The 24,376-nt window shown below is 38.2% G+C and overlaps 1 protein-coding gene and 1 pseudogene across 2 annotated transcripts in view; both read right to left on the reverse strand.

The window, feature by feature from the left end:
• CYYR1 (cysteine and tyrosine rich 1) overlaps window positions 1-24,376 on the reverse strand; it is a 120,854-nt gene that overhangs the window by 47,370 nt on the left and 49,108 nt on the right. The window lies entirely within an intron of this gene.
• Window positions 16,262-16,358, reverse strand: LOC129402918 (U6 spliceosomal RNA; annotated as a pseudogene).

Here is a 24,376-nt window from a genome sequence, read left to right on the forward strand (position 1 = left end):
CCATGAATTGTACCTAACTTATAAGGCTATATACCAGTGAAATGAGGATGTACATAACCGGAGTCTGGATACAGTATCTGCTAATGAGCAGAATCATTAACATTCTTATTCAATTCTATTAGGTCAAAATAATCATAACATTCTGGAACTGAGTTTTTGTGAGATTAGTCACAAGCCACAAAGCTAATCATAAACTGTGGCTAAAGAAAAGAAAACGAAGGTATTGTCTATGGAACAACACAGGAAAAGCACCCCTGAAGAAACTGGGTCAATGTGAAAAAGGAAACCAAAATATGTTTTAATGCTTTCAGTAAGTGTGAGAGAAGAAACAGAGGTGGAACTGCATTAAGGGACAATTTACTCTTTGGAGAAATAGAAAATCAGGAACCTGTTTCGTTCTACTGCATTTTTTGTCTTATTTGATCCTTTATTGGGGGATAATTTACATAACTATAACACTCTTATTCAACACGCTACTTGATGGAATTTATGACTAAGCAAATGCCTTCGAGCCACCATACCACCAACACAGAATTTATCTATCATCTCAGTTATTCTCATGAGCCCACTGACAGTGCAATCACCCACTGTCCAAAGGTACCGTTCCTCAGCCTTGGAGGCTTCAGATTCCTCTCTTAATCGGAAAAAAAAATGTTCTTGAGAATATGAAGTTCTCTTTTTTCCCCTAGCTAGATTTGACTCCTAGTCTTTTTTTTATTTGCTTACAATCTTGTTCTAACCTACAGTCCTTCAATTATCGATATGCCCCTGAGCTAAATAATCTACACTACATTATGTTTTCATTAGACATGAATGGCCTATAAGCACTGATATCTTGATATTTTTTGGAGGGGTCTTTTAACTATTCTACTCATTATGCTCCACTATAGTTTATTCACTAACAAAGATCTTAAAATATTGTTTCTCAACCATTATTCTATGTGTTTACCAAAGCATTCTGGGAGAGAGAGAGAGAGAGAGAGAGAGAGAGAGAGAGAGAGAGAGAGAGAGAGAGAGAGAGAGAAATGCAAAACCTCTAGATGTCTCAAAATCAACATTACTCTAAAAGACTTTTTGGTCCATTTCAAGAGAAATCATGATGTAAGTAAAACAGGAATGATCCAAGGCTGTGGGTGAAAGTAGCTGTGTGTGTTTTTGTCATCAGTTTTGATTGCTTGAATCATACCTTGTATACCTGACCTAGTACCCACACTTCCCTTTTTAGAAGTGTGGGTAGTATTAGCAGGGAAGAACAGGTCAGGAAAGTACATGAAAGTCTGTAGGCTCTTCTGATTGAGACGAGGAACCACTTTCTAAAATGATATTAGATGCTCACTAGTCTTTTTAACAATCTGTAAGTACTTGAATTCCTTAATGAGAAAGAGGATCAAGGCTGATAGCTGATCACAGTGAAGCTAAAATAACTTCCATTAGTCTTCTCATAACAGTGATGATAAGCTATGAACTCCAAATTTTCTATTTGCTGTGTGAAAATATGAAGAGCTTAAGAATGTTATTTTGGAAACAAATGCTAGCAGGGAAAATCTCACCCCGCTGTTTTCTATGACTTTTGCTGGAGTATACTCATGGGTTCTTTTTAACTTCAAACTTTAAAATTCACCCCTAATTTTGACACGAGACATATGACTTTGTTCTTCACAGTAGCAGTCCTGTAAAGACAGATGACAGAGCCGCCAGTTATTATGGCATCTTATAGCAAGATTCAACCGAACATGCCTTATGCTGACTACAGAGGGGTTTCAAGTTGATGAAGCAAAAACAGCAATATCCCAACTCAGAACATATGCCATCCTGCAATGAGGGGGGAAAAAAAAGCTAAATATAAAGATGAAACACTGTTGTATCTCTGAAGTGTAATCTCTAAAAAAAAAAATAGCCATCTTTACTCTTATTTTTTAATCAATTGTAGAAGAGGTGCTTTTTTTAAAAAAAAAAGGAAGTGTATTTTAATGCAAATTTCATCATTCAAATCACTGTATGAACTGAGAAACTGGAAGCTGATTTTTCTCCAAGGGTTCCCCTCCCTTTCACAGCCAAAACATCCAGTGCATGAGAAAATGAGGTTAGCGCTAAGAATGGTAATCATTTAATAACAACACTGCAAGCCAAAACAGAATTACAGAGATAAATCAATCTGGAGCAATAAAAAAGCAAAAAAATTTTTTTAAGTAAGTAGCAAATTCCAACATTAAAGTACACTGTTTATTTTCAGCTTACCCCCAAAATTGCTGAGAGAAATTGCTGTTTTTCCGAATGAAAAATATGGCCACCTTATGCTATTTTCTCTCCACTGAGCGTCACAGAATGGGCGTTAGGGCTGAGATAGGACTTTGTCTTAATTGTGTTAACACCAGCTGACTGACTAGGAGTGATGTTTAGTTATTAGTTCATTCAGCCTGCATTGAGTTCCTACTATGTCTCTGTCTTAGGGATTTGGCACACAGGGAATCGTCTTGCACAGTGATGGATGTCACCACTGAAATCAAGTTCACGAAGAGAAGTCCTAAGGTGGGGTCAAGGAAGACTTCCCAACGGCATGGCAAAAAAGCGGAAGCTGGAGGCAGTAGGAATTTGTCGTCTAGACAAGGTGGCAAATAGTGCAACAGAGGGCATGCACAAAGTCACAGAGGTGTGAAATAGCTCATGATGTTTGGAAAACAACAGGCTGCTTTGTGTTCCTGCAGCAAAAGCTGCAAGCCAAAAATTGCCGGAGAGGTTGCTAAAAAAAGGCTGGCAGGAGCTTGATGGTGAGAGCTGTTTTAAGCTCAAATCATGGAACTCAGACCTTGCAGAGAGAGGAATGACATCATTAGATTTAAGATTTAAAAAGTGGTTTCCCATAGCAGGGTGCAATGGATGTATGGGGTCTAAAATAAATCTCATGAGGGTTGAGGTTGGAGAGATAGTACAGCGGGTAAGGCTTGCATGCGGTTGACCTGGGGTTGATCCCTGACAACCCATATGGTTCCCAGATTATCACCAGAAGTAATTCCTGAGTGCAGAGCCAGGTGTAACATTTGAGCATTGCTGGGTGTGCCACCCTGCCAAACGGGGGGAAAAAACCTCAAAGGGGTCCGTTCCCTGTTCCATTAAGTCACAAAAGGGAATGGGAGCTGGATTTGAGGTTGTATTGGAGGAAAGGAGAGGTGGGACGTTCTGAGAGGTGAATGGGAGAAAGAAGGTTTCAGAATGGCTACTGATCTCTGGGGTGAGCTGACAGGTGACAGAGATAAGGTGGCTTTTTGGAACTGAAAAAGAATATGATTGAGGTTGGAAATGATCACTTTGGACAGGAATTGAGTGTTGAAAGTAGATAAAGAAAGGGATATACCTAATAACCTTATAGTATTTGCATTGCAAACCATGATGCTCAAATGTAAACAGAGAGGGAGAAGAAAGAGAGAGACAGAGACAGAGACAGACAAAGAAACAGAAACAGAGAGAGACAGAAATAGAGAGAGACAGAGACAGAGAGAGAGTGCTTGCCATAGACTTGTGGGTGGGTGGGAGGAACACTGGGTACATTAGTGGTGGGAAATACACACTGGTGAAGGGACAGGTGTTGGAACATTATATGACTGAAACTCAATCATAAACAACTTTGTAACTGTATCTCACTGTGACTCAATAAAAAAATAAATTAAAAAAGGAATATGATTGGGACTGGAGCAATAGCACAGCAGGAGGGCATTTGCCTTGCACGCAGCCGACCCGGGTTCGATTCCAGCATCCCATATGGTCCCCTGAGCATAGCCAGGAGTAACTCCTGAGTGCAAAGCCAGGAGGTAACCCCTTTGCATTGCCGGGTGTGACCCCCCCCCAAAAAAAGGAATATGATTAATACAAGTACTGGACTAGGTAGACAAATAGGGAATGCATTTTCTTTTTGGAGATATGAGTCAGAGATCTTGGCTAATAAATGAATTTGTGAGAATTTGTCCTAGATCAATCTAGATTTCTCAACTGATGACCTGTGGACCTCCAGAATATTCCCAGGGGACCATTTGTAAAAATCATGAAAACTGGGGCTATGGCATTAAACTAGGTGGCCATCTGGGAGGACAGGAGACCCCAAAAAGAAAGCAATGTCAGAAGGAGACCATGGTAAGAAAAAGTTTAAGAGACACTAATCAGTTTTCTTTCTTTTTTTTTTTTGGGGGGGGTCACACACAGCAATGCTCAAGGGTTACTCCTGGCTTTGCACTCAGGAATTACTCCTGGCAGTGCTAGAGCGACCAGATGGGATGCTGGGAATCGAACCTGAGTCGGCCGTGTGCAAGGCAAAAGCCCTACCCACTGTGCTATCGCTCCAGCCCCTATCTTCTTTCACTGAGGGTCACACAGTCACACTTCCCCATAAAGCAACATAAGTGAATACTGGGTTTTCAAAGGATTCTTGGAACTTTATTTCAAAATAAATATGTTTATAATTTGCTATCAATCATTGTTTGGTTTGTACACCTAGTTTACATATGTCTATGCCCAAATTTTGTACAGAGATTTCTAGAGGAAAAGATCACAAGTGAGACATGTAGAAGTCTCAGCCTAAGACATTCCAAGTGTTCATAAATAATGAACTCATACCCAGATTTGTGTGTGTGATTTACAATGGGAAGTTGAGAGGATAAGAACTTTTGTATTTCTTCTTTATGTTGTTTCACTGATTTATAGTAATAGGGTGTTCGGTGCTATAGCCTAACATCTCTGTATGTGCACAAGATTCATTAGAGTTACCACCTATATTTCAAGACCATCCCAATCAGAAAGACATGTCTACTTCCATACAGTGCTCTACGCCCCTTCTCTTGCTTGTAACCACCACAGTTTTCACAGGGTCTAGGTCTAGGAGTTTTGTCAACTCTTGACAGTTCATTTGTTTCAGTTATTTGTATCCTACCCATAATTGGAAACATCCAATTATTGTCTTTTACATTCAGCTATTATAAAGCAAAATTATATTTTACTTCACATAGCAATCATCACAAATTCTGTTCATTTTATCCTAAATACATGATTTCATCTTTTTTTAATGAAATGATAGAGTAATAATCCATTGAATATGTATATACCACAGCTTCCTTATTCAGTCACCTATCAACAGACATTTACATTGACTCCTTATTTTGGCTATTGATAATGGTATCTATGAGTTTATGGATGCAAACAGTTTTTTGAATTAGTAGTTCTGTATCTTTCAGATAACTACCTAGGAGTGGTACCACTGAATTATATACAATCTTTCTCTTTTCATTTTTAATGGAATACTCCATCCATTTTCACTGGATGTGACATCAATTTACATTACCACCCACCACACTTAGTGTACCAGGATGCAAGGATTTCTTTGATATATTTATGAGTTTTTTTTAAACTAGTACACTGTAGCCTATGGTATCACTAAGAACATTAAATAGAAGTGTGATTATCAAGATAATTTCACTGAGTTCAAAGCACAAGTATTGATGTGATGAGATTTATTTATGAGTCAAAACATCTGAAAGCCAGGACTGTATTGTAATAACAACATCCATTGTACAAATGTATAACATATCATGTGTATATAAAATATGATATCTCAGTGATTTATCTGAGAAAGCTGATTTCCTCTTAAGTCAGGTGACTGCAGGATAGGATTCCTTCTTGAGATTTAATAATTTATTAAATTAAATTATTTGCATCTCTGTTCTTTGCATCTATGACTCCACTTTGCATCTATGACTCCACTGTCTCCTTTCTGTCTGCATGCTTGTCACCAAAGGAGAAGGAGAGTTTATGAAGTCCTTTAGATACCTTTACCTAATCTACACCTCACATTATTTTTGCTCATGGCCCAATAGTAAGAGATAGTTCCATCATACCACAGGGTAAAAGAAGGATTGGTTCTAAGTGACAGAAGGACCTGAATATCATCCTGAATATTATCCTGAGATTGCCACAGTGGCCAGCTTTGGAGTAATGTTCCACAGATGCACCTTCAGATACAATGGGATGAGCAAAGGATTGGGACTCCACAGGTTCACATACGACCGAAATGAACCCACTTCTCGGGAGACTCCAAGAAATTTATTTAACCCTGCTGGGGTTCACTTATAAAATAGGGGAAATACTACATGTTCAGTTTTTAATCAGAAAAGTCTGCAACTCAGATGTGTGTAAAAAAAATGATCAAATTTAGATTATTGCTCACGTGAAAGTATATCCATGCAGTTGTATGGAAAATTTGATTTGTTACAACTACAACTTGTCTTTCTATGATGCATCAATATTGATAATGTTATATCATCGTTAGAACCCGAGGGAATGGCACCATTTCCAGACCTGCTGGATTAACAGCTGTGGTGCCTGAGCATTGAAATAAGGCGCTGTTTATGTGTGAGCATCAACACATTTTCTAAATACAGAGCCGAAAGAAAATGTTGGAAATTCAGATAAAATGCAGACATTAAAAATTACCCACAACATAAGTTTGTAGGCTCTGAAGACACTTTTCGTGTTATCTTTGCCTGCAGGAATAAATGAATCCAATATTCTGAGCTTGTGGAATAGTCTCTGTTGCTGAAAGCCATTTTCCTGGACAAGTAAATGTACAATAGTTAACCATATGTTTAATAGTTTGATGTATATTTAGGATTAAGTACAATAGTGCACTTAGTGATTACTGTACTCAGTGATTAGCAAATCTTATTAGAATGTATAAAAGACCTTTAATACATTATTAATAAGATTTAATTACTGAGTTTGTCAGAGTTCAAAGAATACTTATTACTTTAGAATATAGTATACTATTATTTTGCAAAGTAACTAATAGTCATTTAAGACTAATGATGTGAATGTTAATAAGATTATTTTCTATATTCAAAAAAGTCCTATAAATTAAAATTCCAATATTTTAAACATATTTAATGAAATACTCATAAAAGTGGATCCTACTATTGATCCTACTATGGATCCTACTTCACAAATAGGTATTTCTTTTTCAGGTAAGTTTTCAGTTCAATATTCTGATTCATTGGCATATGTTCCTATCCCTCCACTGGTACAGTTTTTTAGGGGGTGGGGGGGTCACACCAGGTGATGCTCAGGGGTTATTCCTGGCTCTGCACTCAGGGTGGGGGGGTCACACCAGGGATGCTCAGGGGTTATTCCTGGCTCTGCACTCAGCAATTACTCCTGGCAGTGCTCGGGGGACCATTTGGGATGCTGGGAATCGAACCCAGGTTGGCCATGTACAAGGCAAATGTCCTACCTGCTGTGCTATTGCTCCAGCCCCCCATTGCTACAATTTTAAAGGAATTGTAAATTGTTTCAAGTTGTGTCATGTGCTTCCTTCAAGTGTTTGGCTATAAAATCCATATAAATTTTAAAATAATCTTGGCTGTAAAAAGTCCTGTGGGGATGGCATTTATTATCTATGAGAAAGCTCACTCAATATGCATATCTGAGTCTGATATAAATGTGTCTCTAATATTAAAGAGCCTTTGCCTCTATTACTCTAATTCAGAAAATACACTTTGGTGCTAGTAAATAGATCTATATAGGTGTTAGCAACACCTTTACCGTTAGTTAAAAATCATAGACTGATGATCCAAAATATGAGAATAAAAAGGAACTAGGTTAGACTGGGCTGGACAACCTATACTGTAGGGTGTCCGCTACAAAAACCTAGATGAGAAGCTTCTCTTTGAACCTAATCATGGATTTTTCTGCCTAGTCATGGGCCTCCATATCTCTACTGTGGTGAACAAAAGAAGCAGAGACAATAATGCTAGCCACAAATAGAGATTTCTGCCACACGCTGGAATACAGACAGTGTATCAACAATGATATAAAGCTTTCTGAAGCAGGAGTTCACTGAACCAAGATTTCTGAAACCTTCCCAAGAGAGGGCTTTTAAAATGGAAGGCAACAAAACCAGTGAATTTTATGATTTGTTGTTATAAAAATAGGACCAGGTTACCCTTACGGGAATGCTTCTTTGCTGACAAGTTAAACCATTACCTCGGTACGGGATTTGGATTTTTTTTTTCAACACCCCAGATTACAGCCTTGAGAGTAATTACTTCTCTCCTGTTATTCTATTCAGACACTTCTGCTATTCTCTTTCATAAAAGAAATTCAAATAGCTGACCAGAGTCAAGTTGATAATCATACATTGTTAGATGTTTCGGAATAGATAGTGTAGAAAAAATTGCTATGAAAAAAGAGAGAGCTCAGGTCAAATGTCAGTCTTACATGTCAGTTCAATCGTGTTCAAAATAGTGCACACATACACATACACACACAGACGTACACATATAGAACTTGATCTGAGGCAGAAGCCCAGGTATGTCCTATCTCATATCTCTCTTCTCAATAGCGCTGTCATTGTAACACTGTCATCCCTTGTTATCGATTTGCTCGAGCAGGCACCAGTAATGTCTCCATTGTGAGACTTGGTGTTACTGTTTTTGGCATATCAAATATGCCATGGGTAGTTTGCCAGGCTCTGCCCTGGAAGCAGGATACTCTCAGTAGCTTGCCAGGCTCTCTGAGAGGTCGGGGAAATCGAACCTGGGTCAACTGTGTGCAAGGCAAACTCCCTACCCACTGTTCTATCACTCTTCTCAATAATCTGTTTATTATTCTGACTTGATAATAACTTTCTTATTTATACTAAATACCATAATGGCTTCCCACTATGATCCCTGTGTCATAAAGTTTCAAGACTATTATCCACATTGAGTCTATATTGTGGGCAAAAAATGACAACTTGAGGGCCTATTCTGGTCTGCTATCTTTTTTTGCATAGCCTAATATTTAAGTTTTTTACACATTTTTTATTGGTAGTTATGGTGACATGTCTAAAGGTGTAGACATTTAGAGGTGTAGCTTTGTACATCTTTTTATGCTTAAAGACAATCAAAACTAATATTCTGTGAAGTTAAAATAGCACTGTCAATAAATATTTATTAAAACACATATACATCCATTGGCATAAACATTTTCTGTAATTGGGGGGAGGGGCTATAAAAACAATTTTAGTAGCTACAATATAGACCCTTGCCCTCAAAGACAAAAAATATAAGGTGAGATTAAAATAGAAAAACCTTGTTGAACTCAGTATAGAAGAGAGAGACATTCCAAAGTTGAGTGGTGTGCAGCCTGTGTTGTATATCACTGTGGGATCTCAAATTGTCATCAAGCAAAACATTTTCTCCTTACGTTGCCCTTTAAGCTTGTCTGGCTTTGTCTGGCTTCTCCCTAGTTTTCCTATATTCTATGTACACACTTGTTAGCTATGTATACTCTTGTTACTCTTTCTTATACACACACACACACACACACATTAGCACTGTCATCCCATTGTTCATTGATGTGTGTGCTCGAGCAGGCACCAGTAACGTCTCCATCGTGAGACTTCTTGTTACTGTTTTTGGCATATAGAATTTGCCATGGGTAGCTTGCCAGGCTCTGCCATGGGTGGGATACTCTCAGTAGCTTGCTGGGCTCTCCGAGAGGGATGGAAGAATTGAACTGGGTCGGCTGCATGCAAACCAAACGCCCTACCCACTGTGCTATGGCTCCAGTCCATATAGGACTTTTTTTGTACTTTTTTTTTTTTTGCGGGGGAGGGGGGCTATTGTTTTCAAGTCACATCTAGAAGGACTCAGGGCTGACTCCTGGTTCTGTGCTTTGGGATAATTCCTGGCACACTCAGGAGACCGAATGCAGTGCTGGGGGAGGGAACTTGAGTTCACCTTGTTCAAGGCACTTGCCTCAAGTGCCTTGCTATGGTGTCTCTCTCCTGTCCCTCCCCAGTCCTCCTTGAGCCGCCTCTCTGCTCCACTGTGTTGCTTCTCTGTTCTAGCTGGTATTCTTTCTCTGTCTGTTGACACCGTATCTGGGTGCTTACATGCTCTTTTCAATATGGAAGTTCAGAGAATAAAGGTCTAATGTGATTCTTTGCTTTTATGAGTTAGTATCATGTTTTGACCTTTTCAGACACTATTATCAGATTCAGCCTTGCATGGTACCTAGGCATTTGGCATTTTTCTCATTTTCCCATCTCTATTATACAATTGTGTGGACATAGACGCGGCTGATACAGATCTCTGTGGATGAAGGAACTAGCCAGGAATATATGAGATCATATTTTTCTTTGGTTGCAAGGTCCAGAAGAGATTCAGTGGTAGGGGACAAAAATGGCAGAATTCTAATAAAGCTGCCGAGGGTGAGGGTAGATATGAAAGACGTAAAAGTGTGTAACTATGCGCTCACTATGAACATTAAAGGGCAGAATACCAGGGCTCAGAATTCAGAAGTGGCTGCTTTGCTGAAAACCAATCATGCTTAAACAACATCAGCAGCATTTACTCTAAGTAGCAAGACCACACTGATCAGACTGGAGTTACAGGCAAGAGAGTCAACCAAAACCAGAAAGGGTAAAAAGGAGAGGATGTGGACATAGGCAAGAGAAGAGAGAAGTCACCATCAAGATATTGAACCACTGAGATGGTGACAGAATCCAGATATTTCAGAGGAAAGGAGAAGAAGGAAATCGCCACTAACAACCAAGGCAGTGAGGTAAACTGATTTCTAGATATTGAAGAGAAGCTCCATAAATTGCTCATGCTTAGATTGTATTTTATTAATTTAATTTAATTTAATTTTTATAAAGTAATTTGTAATAATTTATTACATTTAATATCCAAACAATAACACCATCACCATTACACCTTCCTACCACCTTATTTTGAATGTTTCCACCCCAAACCCCAAGCTCTCTGCCCCTAAAGCAAAACCAAAATAATTTATTTTGTATTAGCTGTTATGAATAATTTACTAAAAATGTTTCCTTTGTGCTTTTATATATATATATATATATACATATCATTGTGTCACTGTCATCCGTTGTTCATCAATTTGCTGGAGTGGGTGCCAGTAACATCTTTATTCGTCCCTGTTGCATTCCAATGTAAGCCAATGGGTATTGGGGGCTCTTCCAGGATCAGGGGAATGAGGGCCATTGTTGTTACTGTTTTGGGCATATCAAGTACTCCAAGGGTAGCTGGCCAGGCTTTGCCATGTGGGCGGGATACTCTTGGTAGCTTGCCGGGCTCTCTGAGAGGAATGAGGCTTTTGGGGCAGCTTCTCATATATATATATATATATTATATCCCCCGAGATTGGTTGCCTTCTACTTTAAACCCCATTAAATGTGATGTGCTACTCTTGGTACATCAGTGGTATAAATTTTAAAATACGATTATACAGTAGATTGATTCATGGGTGAGACTCATCTGAGCCTGTGAAGAGCAGCCGTGAGCAAGGCAGCGATTGAATTCTGGAGGTTTTTGGCTGCTGGGACTCTGTTGCGGCAGGGAGGGGAATTTACCCACCCCCCATGTTGACCTGGATTAGACAGCCTGGTGTGGGGACTGGAGACATCTCTGTGGCGTATTGTTCTATGTTGCTCTCTTCCATGAGATTTATTTCTGAGTCTCTGGATCATGGCTATTAATGAGTTTATATGGCGCCTGAGGCAGTTCCTGGACATGACTGCCAAGTACCAAAAACACAGGGAGTTGGGGGAGAGGGTGCCCATTCCTCATTACACAGGAGCCTGGAGATTTCAGTCACAAGTTCTGTATACCAGGCTGTCTCATCGGGGACAACCAGGAGGGGGCAGGTGAGTTCCCTTCTTCACCCTAACTGAGCCATGTGACTGTCACTGTCATCCGGTTGCTCATCTTGTTCATCGATTTGCTTGAGTGAGCATCAGTAACGTCTCCATTGTGAGACTTGTTGCTACTGTTTTTGGCATATTGAGTACTCCATGGGTAGCTTGCCAGGCTCTGCCATGCGAGCGAGATACTCTCGGTAGCTTGCCGGGCTCTAGCATTCAGAAACCTCCAGAACTCAATCACCACCATGCTCACAGCCACTCTCCACAGGTTCAGACAAACCTCACCCATGAGTGAATCTGCAGATTTTATTTTAAGATGTACAGGGCAGAAAGGGTTATATAAGCTATAAAGAAGTTCTAGCTTTCAGGAAAGACAAGGGGAGCGAGGAAAAAACACAACAGACCCCACAAGGGACAGATTAAGATGGAACTAATTTCTCATGAGCACTGACCACGCATGAAGATGTGCGCTAAGATTTTGTGCTAATATGCACAGGAGCTCTGTGGGGAAGCTGAATTATCCCCATTTTACAAATAACTAAGCTGCAGTTTAGAGAGATTACAAGTAACTAGTGAAGCTGAGATTTAAAGGCAGGCCTAAGTCTCCCTAAACCAAGCTTCTGCTCTTCAATTGTTCTTCAATAAGTATTTCACATTTCTTCAATAAATATTTTTAAATGACAAAAATGAAAAAATTATAAATGAGGTGTCTTTATTTCTTCTTCTTCTTTTCCTCCTCCACCTCTCCTTCCCCTCCTCCTCCTCCTCCCCCTCCTCCTCCTCCTCCTCCTCTTCCTCCTCCTCCTCCTCCTCCTCCTCCTTCTGTTTTTGCAGTTCAACATAGTATGTGTTAACAGCAGGAATCTTTACACCCTTTCCCCACACCATCGTCCTCTGAAAGCCATATTTTCTCTAACTATTCCTTAATAGGTCTTTATTTTCTATTGCTGGACCATTGGACTCAAAATATATGAATATTGTTTCCTGCCAGTTAGTAGGCACATGATGTGCTTTAAGAAAATATTGATAGTTCTGGGATCTGAAGAGATAGCACATGGGTAGGGCATTTGGCTTTCATATGGCCAACCCAGTTTTGATCCCCAGCACCCCATATGGTCTCCAGAGCCCATCAGAGGTAATCTGATTGTAGACCCAGGAATAAGCCACTACCAAGTGTGGCCCCCCCAAAAAAAAACCAAACAAGAAAAACAACAACAGAAAAGAGAAATCCTAGTAGTTCCAGGTTCTTGCTTTGGATTTCTGGCTTTGAATGTTTAATAAAAAAAGTTAAAATTTATTTACTTATTTTATTTTATTTAGTCCTATTAGGCTACTTAAAGTCTTGTAATTAACCTTTGTGTCCTAGTCATAGTGATGTTTAATGTTACCACCTCAGTAGTAACTTCTCCAATCTTTTTATTCAGAAACAGTTATTATCTCATAAAACCCATTTTTAAAACCTATAATATTCACATAGTACTATACCTGATCTGAAATAACACTTGTATGTGCACTATAAACTTCATGAAATCCCCAAAGTGCCTTTTGATATTATTCAGGAGGGCTGCTTAAAAATACTAAGTTCTAAAGAATAAGGAATATAATTTTGTTTTCTTGGATCCTCTCCACAGACCATTCTCCCATAGTAGGTTCTCTTTTTCCCTTACTTGTTTTTTCCTAAATAGATTATTTTCCAGTTAATGTAATACTGGTAGTAGGAATTCTTTCTAACAAAGTGATTATTTAAAATGGAAGAAGTTGACATATAGAGGTAGACTATGACTCTTTGTTTTATGCCATTTTCCAAAGTCAATGTGGTTACTTGAGTCTAAAAATACATTCTTCTATGAACAGTATGCATATGCTTATTGGCATATGATACATTTTTCAAGCTAATGAAATATATATAGTGATTTGCATTCTAGGATCATGTATCTTCCCAAGTAACGACCTAATTTATTCTGCAACACAATGTAGATCATGATGACACTCTGATAGTTCACAAGGGTCCTTTGAAAGTCAATTTGAAATAGTGGGAATAGAGCGTACCGAGGGCAAGTTTAACTATACTAAAAAAGACTTTATTTTCTCGTTGGAAATTCTATTGATGCATTGATTGATGAAGATAAAAAGATGCTAAAACAAAAAAAAATTTGAAGTAAAACAGATTTATTTAGAAGCTTTTAGGAAGGCGGAGGAGGGAGAGAAAGTGAGTGAGAAAGAGAAAAAAGAGAGAGAGATGCTCAAGAAAAGAGAATGGGATTCTTCAGAGGCAGAGAGAGCCTCTACACACATCCCAGCATCAAATATAAAAAAACTAAAGTACTCATTTCAAGAGGAGAGATGTGGGCAACACATGTGCTCGGGTGCCATATGTGCTCAGCCACGTGGGCACAAGTAGCACATGGTCTCGGGGAACACATGTGCCAAAAAAAAAATCTTGAGTATATAATGACAACAAGAATACTCACAGTAAAGCTAAAACATGCAACACATTCTTCTGAAAATTGAACCTTAAAAATACTGACAAAATATCAAAATGATAGATTCTGCTGAATAATCATTTTCTCAGTTTCTTTTTTTTTTCCAGATTTATAGAGAGGTTTCCCAAAGTCTGATCAATTTTTAATTATTTGTACAAATAGGTAATAGTATTGATTGATCATTGTAGACATAATAATGGTCAAACTAAAGCTCATTTTCATTGGTCTTTAGGATGTGTCACCTATTTTCACAGATATTTGCTCAAAATTTATTTTGTTTACTGTTAAAAGTTTTCTATGTTAGAGTAATGAAGAGACTCTACAGAGTAATAAAAGAGATGTTAAGCCAGGATTTAAGAACCATAAGTATAATCTATCCAATTATAACTCTGAGTACAATTAAGACTAAAACTAATGTTCTTGTCAATAAAGGGAATTACAAGGAAGAAATAGACTGTCCCATACGAGGATTATCCAAGTCCATTCCTTCTAGAATTCATTTTTTTTAACCTTATGTCTTATTATACCCAGTTTTAATATGGTATTACTTCTAATCTTTCAAGGGCCTCCATCAGAAAAACCTAATTCTCTGAAGAGGCTGGCAACGGAAAGAAAAATACAGTGGGAAACCCTGTCATCCATTCAGTTTCTATAAAATTGCTTTTTTCTTTTATTAGTTGCCCTAAAACAGAAGGCCCTAATGGAAGAACAATCAGGCATATTGAACGAAGCAGAACTGGAGGGGACTGAAGGACAGTGTGTGTGTGTGTGTGTGTGTGTGTGTGTGTGTGTGTGTGTGTATGTGTGTGTGTGTGTGTGTGTGTGTGTGTCAAAGCAGACTGGTGGGAGTTGGGGTAGATGGGGTGGGGGAACCTCCCAATCCAAACCTGCCCAGATTATTTTCCACTAAACCTTGCAGAGACCCAAGTAGACTTGGTCATAGGCATCAAGAGGTGTTTCTTTATAACTTAAGGTCCGGGTCTCCTGAGGAGTCACATGTCAAATCCCTAATCTTCAAAGTAATTTTTTTTTGAGAGGTGACGCCTTTGGGAAATAAGTAGGCTCCTAAGAGATCATAAGGGTACAACCTCTATGAAAAATACCTCCATGGAAGATATTTTTTAAACATCCCTTAAAAAAAAAAAGGACACAGTCAGTCAGGTGAGATTGCTTGCTCCTCACTTCATAGGCCAGAAGTGAAAATTGTGTAACCAGGAAGAGGATCAGAATCTGACGTTGCTCGATGATTTTCCATTCTGAGATTTCAGAGGACGGTTTTGGAAACGGTGCTGGTTAACGAAGCAGTCAGCCTAGGGATCTCTGCTGCAGAAACCTCAAGGACTCGTGGTTTGGGCTGAGCTGTTCCACGGTCCTGAGGTCTTGATCTACAACATCAGTGAATCTTTGTGTATTCCTGTATCTGTCTACTTCTCTTTATCCCCACCCCATTATCTAAATTTAAGCCTCAAATTTCTGTGTTGCTCCCAAGTAGCATCTCTGCTTTCTCTCTCTGGCTTCTTTGTTTTCCAATTACCAGTGTCTGATCTTTTAAAATGAAATATAAATGGAATCATTTCCGTTTACAAATTTAAAGCTTTTCGTGGGTTTCCACTTCAGGGAGGAGCCAGGGGCAAACTCCTAGGGACCCCTGGTGTCCTACAGGATTTTATCCAGGCTCTCTTCCTCATTCCCTACTATTCCCGCAATCAGTCATGACTTTGCAGCCAACAGATATTCTTCCCTTTTTAAAGCACTCCTTCAAATTCTTTTTTTGGGGGGTGGGGGTGGGGGGGAGGAGAACTGGGCCACACCCAACTGTGCTCAGGCTTCCTAGTGACTCCAACAAATTATGGCTTTCGGTATACAACACCACACCCCATCACCAGGGTACCACTCCCACGCCAATATCTTCACTGCTCTAGATCTTTCACTCCAACAGGCGGTTCACTCTCATCCCCACGTGACTGACATTTTAGAATTCAGATCAAATGTCACCTTGGTGGAGAAGCTTTGTTAAACTTGCAGCGCAAACGTACTCTGACCACACCACCCGCCTTCATTTTCCTGTGTATTAATTGTTTAATGTTTTTTTTTAAATATGGAACACATTTTGGTGTCATCCTTGAGGAGACACGCTAATCTTCTGCATATTGTTCCAGTTTCAGTCTAAGTGCTTCCAAAGCAAGCACAATTGTTTAATTAACTTTTAACGTCCTCCCTTCATTGCCACTACCTCTGATTTACCCATAAGAAGTTGAAAATCTCGACTGAATTGTTTCCAGTCACGTTCTTGGCAGGGTGTCTAGCCCTTTGCTGTCCAATGCAGTTGCCACCAGCATTTTAATCTGTTTAGTAATTAAAATGAAATAAAATGCAACATTTTAGTCCTCCAGTTGAACTAGTAACATTTCAAGTGTGCAATATCCATACTCAAAAAGTCCATTTTACCATATTGGGTAAAGAATATTTATCCAAAACATTTCTATCATGACAGAAAAATTCTAGCATATAGTGGAAGATCAGCAATTGTTTTAGAATGAACAAATAGCCAAACAAGTAATGCAAAAGACAAACAAAACCTCAGTGTGACTTCCTTGCAAATGACTACCACATATTTCATAAAAATAAATTAAAACCCTGCTTCTGATTCAATAAGGAAAAAAAATACTGTAAATATTTCATTTCCATTTTTATTGAGGCTCTGTGATTTACAGAACGGTTATGATGGTGGAGTTTCTTACACACAATCTTCCAACCTCATACCCACCACCAATATACCAAGGTACCTTCCCACCCACCCCCTGCCCATTGCCCACACATTTTCTATCCCTTTTGGCATCCTCAAATCTCAGGTTCTGTTGTCTTGGCCATTTCTTATACCCTAACCATGCTTCTTTGTACCATATACCATATATACATGTGGTATATATGTAGGTGGATAACTATCCTTAACTTTTTTTTGAAGATTCAAGGAGTTTATTTGGTGAAAATAGCAGCAACAGCAATTATAAAATTCAAAGTATAGTGATAAACAAATAAACAAAGTTGAATTTATTCCCAAAATATGTTTATGGTGTTATGGCTTCATAAGCACTTCAAATTGTTATTTTATATATAAGACACTTATAAAGTAAAGCATCTTACCTAGTTTTACCAAAATGTGCCCAGAAATAGTGGCCATTGAAAAGAACTCTTGGGCTGTAGTGATAGCACAGCGGGTAGGCCTTGTATGTGGCCAACCCGGGTTCGATTTCCATATGGTCCCCTGAGCACTGCCAGGAGCAATTCCTTAGTGCATGAACCAGGAGTAATCCCTGTGCATCACTGGCTATGACCCAAACTATCCTTAATTTTGAAAGCATTTTATTTTTTCCAATTTACATATGTGCTGACATTACGCAAAATGAAATATCACAGGATCAGAGAGATGACCCGGAGAGTAAGGGGCTTTCCCTGCACACAGCTTATTCCCAGCTCAGTCCCTGGAGCCCCATACAGTCCCCTGAGAACCACCAGCCGTGATTCCTTGTCACTGAATACAACCTGCCACCTCACCAAATAAAAGGCTATCAAAAAGTGTTTTCTCGAAACTGGAATCAAGATATTCAAATGTGGAATGGAATTCACAGTGTTAAAGATGGCAGAGACGAAACATGTGACCGTTCCTACTGAAGTTAATGGTGAGGAAAGTAGAAGCAGAGATATTTGGCTTGTAGCTATAAAATCCCAACTCGCTTTCATCAGCAGAAAGTTCTACAAGGTATTCTAAAGCAAAGCAACGCCTGGTGGAAAATAAAGACGTCAGTGAACTTTACACAGCTCTGTTGGATTCAGACGCCTGGAAACTGAAGATCTTTATTTGCCCCCAGTAATTCCTTGCTTTCTGCTTCTGTCTCTCTTCTTTTACCCTTCCTTTCTGTCTCCTTTTCTTTCTCCCTGTACTCTTTTTTCTTTTCTGTTAACTTTAACGAATATTTTGTAATTTATATTTTGCACAAAAGAGATTACTCAAACAACCTGCTATCTATCACCGAGAATAAAATAGCACATGCACTTTGGAATTTTTGTCTCAGATTATTTGTCAAGAAAATAAATAGCATGATAAATTCTTCCACAATTGCTTTTTCCTCTCATTTCTCCACAGATAATTCTTGTTTTAGCTTTAGCTGATTCATATTTGCATACTCCTAAGGACAGACACCCATAAATCATAGTGATTTCTTATTATTATTTCATATATGTAAATTCAGAATTTATTTTTTAATTAAATACTTTCTCCTCCTAACCATGACACTGCATTCCATTGCATGAACAGATCACAATTTTTATTTATATATTTATTCTTGGAGAAATATTTTTGGATGTATATTGAATTTGTCTTCTCTCATGACTAAACACTAATGAAAAATCATTGAATATGCCTCTTTCACCATGTGGCAAAGGTTCTACTAATTTACATTCCAATTAGCAGGTGTAAAAAACGTTTTTAGTATTTTTTTCTTCTACTTTCTTTGAAACTCTATTACTTTCATACTTCCTGATCTGAATGATTAACCATATTAAATCTTTTTAAGATTATATGTTTTCTTCTAAGTATTTCAGTTTGCATTTCAGAGAATGTTATATAGTGCTTTGATGCTGCTGAATTAAAATAATTTTATAATTTGCATTCAGATATTCTCTTAATTCATAATTTATTTAGGGCTGATATCTCTATTTCAGTTTCTAAATTTAGATAGTGTTTTTTTTTAACTAGACTTAGACATTTGGTATTTTACTTTAAATATATTTTGGGCAATCTTTATTACTTGACCTCTGTGCATATTTGACTTCTCTATATATATTTAACTTTTCTTAACTTCTCTGTATATATTTAAATTTTCTTCATAGTTAAACTCTATAAAAATATAATCTTGAAAGAAAAGTGAAGTCTGATTGATTTTTGGTGCAGGATTTTTGAATGACATATTTAACAGTGAGTCTTCTGGATCTTTGTAGAGTATAACTCCGAACATTTGGTTCATTTCTGGAAGGTGTTAAAATCTCCCATTGCCATTAACAGGGTGCTATCAGTTTCTCTTTACAATTCTGCCAACTTTTGTTCTTTTGCAGAATTTAAGACTATATTACTAGATGCATGGGATAGGATTATGTATCTTCCTCATGGTAACTGAGTTGGTGAATTGTTCCATTTTCTTTCTGCAAGAATAATCAAAGCAGGGCTGAGAGATAACTCAGGAAAATTGAATGCATGCTTTGCATATGGTGTGCTTAGGGTTCAAAATTCAGCAATTGGTTCCACAAGCATTGCTGGGATCAGTCACTGAGCATTTAGCTGGGAGTGGTCTCTGAGCACTAATCAATATATGAATAATCATTTTTCTGTTTTGACTTTCAATTTTCCTTAAGAATGCTTTGTGCTTTAATGATCTTTTCATCTGATTAAATTAAATTTGCAATGCCAAACTTTTGCTTAACATTTGTATGGTGTATCTTTTTCCCTTCATTATCAAATCTTTTTGATGATTCACTCTAGCTACAAAAATTGAAGTTTAGGATGGAATAAAAAATGTTCAACCTGAGCATCTGTTCTTCAACATGTTATTCGGTTGATTTTTGTTTTAATTAGTTGATTTTCTGACTTTGGTAATTTTGAACCTCTCAATAAAATTACTCTGTGATTGTATGTATGTACGATGTATGTATGTATTTCATTACCTCAAGTTTCCCTCCTTCTTTTTGTTATTCTGGTAGTTACTGGGGTCATCCATCACATAGGTTCACTTGGTGGTTATACTGCAACTCTTGAGTGTGGTGTTTCCTATGTGTCACATATATATGTGTTTCTTGCTACAACTGACAGCGTGCCAGAATTAGTATATTCTGTTGCATTGACTGTGATCTCAAAGAGTAGAGCCCAGAGCACGTGGGTAGCATTGGGAATCAGACGCATGGTCTCGTGTTTGCTAGGCATACACTTTTGTCACTGAGCCATCCTTAGATCCCTATGTAAGTGTGTATTCTATTTTATTAAAAATTCATTTTTCTTGTTTTGGTTTTTGAACCACACCTGTGCTCTGGCTTACTTCTGACTCTACTCAAGGATCACTCCTGGAGGTGCTGAAGATTAAACCAGAGTCAGCTAAGTGCAAGACAAATACCTCAATCCTTATGCTGTCTTCCCAGTTCCTTTGTATGTACATTTTTTAAACTATGGCTTCACTTTCCTGTTTCTTTTCCCTCTACCTTCTGCTTTTCATATACTAATATGTTAATTCAATTTATTGAATTCATTCCCTTTCCTTGGTGTGAGTTGAAGTAATGATTTGATTATTTTAATCCTTTTAGTGGAATTGGCCTAACATGCACGTTGATATAAGTCTAAAGTTAATTTATATCCTTGTTCATGTTTCAAACAATGCAGAGATTAAACCAGGCCATTTAAACCCACAGTAGTTTATTTTTTATTTAGTTTTTTATTAGTGAATCACCATGAGTTACAGTTACAAACTTGTGAACTTTCATGTTTGCATTTTGTTTATATCCCTCCACCAGTGCCCAGTCCCCTCCACCAATGTTCCCAGTATCCATCCCACCCTCCCACCCCATCCTCCCTGTCCCACCCCACCTCTGTGGTAGGGCATTCCCCCTTGTTCTCTCTCTCTCTCTCCTTTTGGGTGTTGTGGTTTGGCAACAGAGGCACTACATGGCCATCGTGTTTGGTCTATATTCAATTTTCAGAGTGCATCTCCCATCCTGTGCAGTTCCTCAAACCACACTTTACCTGGTGTTCCCTTCTCTATGCTAGCTGCCCCTTCCTCCAGCATGTATAAACCCACAGTAGTTTAAATGAAGTAAGTTTATATAGAAACAATTCTTTACAGTGCTAGTTATAATATTCAAGACAAGGAAACAACTTATATATCTGCTGAAGGATTAGTGGATCAACAAAATGCTATCCATGTATTTCTGTACACAATTCAGCAACAAAAAAACATTTTTTTCATTTGTAACACATGATTTGCAAGACTTGGAGGGCTTTATACTGAGCAACGTAACTCAAAGAACTAAGTCAGACATAACAGTTATGGCAATTATGATCTTAAGATTGCAGTCACATGTGGAATCTAAAATAACAAGCAAAGTCATATATGAAGAACATGGACTGATGGCAGGTGGCAAGTGGTAAGTGAAAAGAGTGATGGTGGAAAAAAGGAAGAAACTTCTATTACAAAATAAATAACTACTAGGGAAGTAATATGCAACACAGTGACTATAATTGATAAAAATTATATGTTTGAAAATTGACAAGAGAGTAGATCTTAAAAGTTCTCATTTTTTTTTAAAAAAGAGAGATTTGGGCTGGAACAATAGTACATAAGGTAGGTTGTTTGCCTTGCACACAGCCTACCTGGGTTCAGTCCCAGGCATTCCATATGATCCCCCTGAGCACTGCCAGGAGTGATCCCTGAGCACAGAGCTAGAAGCCCTAAGCACCTCTGGGTGTGGCCCCAAACCAAGGGATATATATTTTTTAAATATCGCAATTATTTATAGTGATAGATGTTAACTATATTTACAGTTTGCCATATATACAACCATTGAATTATTATGGTGCAGACTTCAATATAATATTGTATGTCAGCTCTCTTTAATTTAAAAAAGAATTGCTCAACTTGACAAAAGAATAGCAGAAAGATATGTAGAAATTCTGTAGAGCATGCTAGAACTCAGGAGAGTACCCTGTGAAGAATTCACAGGGAAGGTCTCACATGCCAGAGGTTTAGTTCAGACATTCACAGCCACAGAGTTTGGCCAGAAATGATCTATAGTGCCCGGGCACTCAAGTTGCTACCCTCTGAATATACAGTTATCAGATACCAGTACATGGTCCTAAGAAGATTGTGGTGAACTGCACGGATGTAGGTGGAAGTGGAGGTTTGGTGGAACCATTTCCTTGTGGAAGACTGTGAAGAAAATCCTCCTGCTATTTAGGAAGTAGGTAGGGAGCTGTGAGAGCTCTGGGTCCAAAGATCACCCTAAGGTCACTGCTCCAAAGATGCTGAAGGCTTTTGCATTCTGGGTGGGAAGCGGTGTATAACTACAGCAGGTGTCTTCACATCTCAGCGTTGAAACTTTTCTCACCCCAATACTCCTCCACGATACAGGTATAACACTCACACTCACTCTCTATCAGCACTGTTTTCACAGAGAATTCCAACTGTTTTCACAGATAAGGTATTAAAGAGTAAATTTATTATTCTTACTATTTTTGGTGGGCTGGAGCTATTGCACAGCGGTAGGGCATTTGCCTTTCATTCAGCCGACCTGTGTTCGATTCCTCTGACCCTCTCGGAGAGTCCGGCAAGCTACCAAGAGTATCGCGCCCGCATAGCAGAGCCTGGCATGGTACCCATGGTGTATTTGATATGCCAAAATCAGTGACAAGTCTCATAATGAGACATGTTACTGGTGCCCGCTCAAACAAATTGATGAGCAACGGGATGACAGTTACAGTGACTATTTTTGGTTTGGGGACCACACCTGGTGGGACTCAGGGATTATTCCTGGCTCTCAAGGATAACTTTTGGTGAATTTGGGGGACCAGATGGGATGCTGGGGATCGAACCCAAGTCAACATGGTGTAAGTCAAAATGCTTTACCCACTGTATTATTGCTTCAGCCCCTGAATAGTAAATTTAGATCCAAGAGACAATAATTCAAAAACTAGTATGGAGATCTTAGAAAATTCCTGTTGACATACCCTTTCTGATACCTGCCCCTTATGAAGTCCTCAGTACCATTTTCCATTTCACTAACTTTCTCCTTAACTTACTCATATCTTGCTCCATGCAGTTTTTCATCTTAATGCCACATGTATTCCATTATTTATAGCTATTTCTTCTTTTAAGACTCTTCCCCTTCATTTTTCTCTTCCTTTTCCAATATGCTTTGATTTCCATCTGTTCATTTTTTCACTTTCACATTTTTAGTGGAATTTTACTTTCATCAGTGAGAATCTTAAAATATTTATTTTGCAGTCCTCATCCTGAGTGTGGAGAACTTTGAAATTTAACTCCCAGTTCCTCTTTCTATTTGCCTATCCAGGTGACTCAGTTTTGACTAATAACTGTGTGTTTCTATTTGCTTTCCTTCTTTTTGAGCTCTCCTACAAGGTTTTAGTTAAAAACATTATTCTTTGGGGTACCTGGGATATTTGGTGAGTCATTTTATGCACTACTTTTTCAGGAAGCTTAGTTTTTTTCTAAAGGGATCAACTTATTAATGAAAACTATTCTAGTTACTTGAGTCACATGAGACTTTATAGCCATTGCCTTTATTTAAAATTATTTTCTTCTAAGTTTGTGGGCTGCTGCCCATGGCTGTGGTTTTCCTTAGCTTGCCAATCTCTAACTTGTGAATAAAATATTTTACAAAAGTTACATTTTAGATCTTATTTTTAAATAAAAAGCTGTTTCCTTGTCAAGATTATGACAGCCACTTGAACTTACAGTTTGATGACTATGGTCATTTCAATTACCACATAATGTAACTAGTAAATAGCTCATATTTCTAAGTCTCTCTACTGAACTATAGAGCATACATATTTCATCCACCTCTGCACCCTATTGGAAGATTTAGAAAATCAAGCTCTAATTCAGTCAATCCGACCATCCGTGATTCTCTCTTTACTGGAGGCAGCAGTTTAGACCTATTATTTCTATTTAATTTTTTTGTCCATAGAGGTATTTGTATTAATTTTGAGCTCTACAATAAGCTTTCACTTACTATTTGAGTACATTAAACCCTACGTAAGGCTTTTTACTTGTTGCTCTTTCTTGTTTCTTCATTTTACTGTTTAGAAGAGCATAATCATCCCCTGTCCTTTCCTTAGGACTCGAAATACCAAAGGACATAAGAAAGGTGAATACACATTAAAATTCAGTAACTATATTAGGAACATTTAAATTTAAATTTAGGAACATATCATATGTCTCCTAAACAGGATGATCCTGGCAATTGTCAACATATGCCTGAGAAAAGGCATTTCCTTGCATAAAAGAAATCAAGTTGATGCCAATCACTCATAATGACATAGATAATAGAGTAAGGTCAATCCCAAGGCTGAAGAGTCTCTGACTCTTCAAAATTTTTCCTGCAACTATACAAGTGTTTGTATCATGAATATCTGGGAAAAAGGGAAGAG

The sequence above is a fragment of the Sorex araneus genome, chromosome 2, assembly GCF_027595985.1.
Source record: "Sorex araneus isolate mSorAra2 chromosome 2, mSorAra2.pri, whole genome shotgun sequence".
Classification (NCBI taxonomy): Eukaryota; Metazoa; Chordata; class Mammalia; order Eulipotyphla; family Soricidae; genus Sorex; species Sorex araneus.